Here is a 583-nt window from a genome sequence, read left to right as displayed (position 1 = left end):
AATGGTCACTGTTCATCCAGAGGCAGCATCGATCGGCTTCAGTTAGCAGCAGTAGCGAAGGAATCACTCGATCGCTTAGGTTCAATAACGCGTAGCCTGCAGTGCAATCGCTCGGGTTCAGTTAGAGCCCAACGCTTCGCACACATGCGCGTACGTGTACGAGAGAAACGTGCATCGCTTGGCCCCTGACCACCCACTGTAACCGGGAACTCGCCGAAATTTTTCTTGCCCTCGCTTCTATCACAGTTTTTTCTGTCATGGACGGCCCAAAGAATGTCATGCAGCTACGTCTCCGGCCCGCCCAAGACGAAAAGCCCATTTTCTGTCATGATTTTTTGTCATAGAAATAGGAGCCCACCACATCTACGATGATACCGGGTTTTGTCACAATTATCGTCATAGAAGTGTCATAAGTATGACAGGAAAAAAATTCGTTCGGCCCAAAAATGTCACGGATGTGTCTTTTTTTGTAGTGATTCCGCGATGTGGTGGTCAAATCGTCATATATATATATATATATATATATATATATATTTATAGAGAGAGAGAGAGAGAGAGAATTTTTATCTTAGGAAATGTGTGT

The sequence above is a fragment of the Triticum aestivum genome, chromosome 1B (assembly GCF_018294505.1).
Source record: "Triticum aestivum cultivar Chinese Spring chromosome 1B, IWGSC CS RefSeq v2.1, whole genome shotgun sequence".
NCBI lineage: Eukaryota > Viridiplantae > Streptophyta > Magnoliopsida > Poales > Poaceae > Triticum > Triticum aestivum.
Note: the sequence above shows the minus strand (reverse complement) of the source record.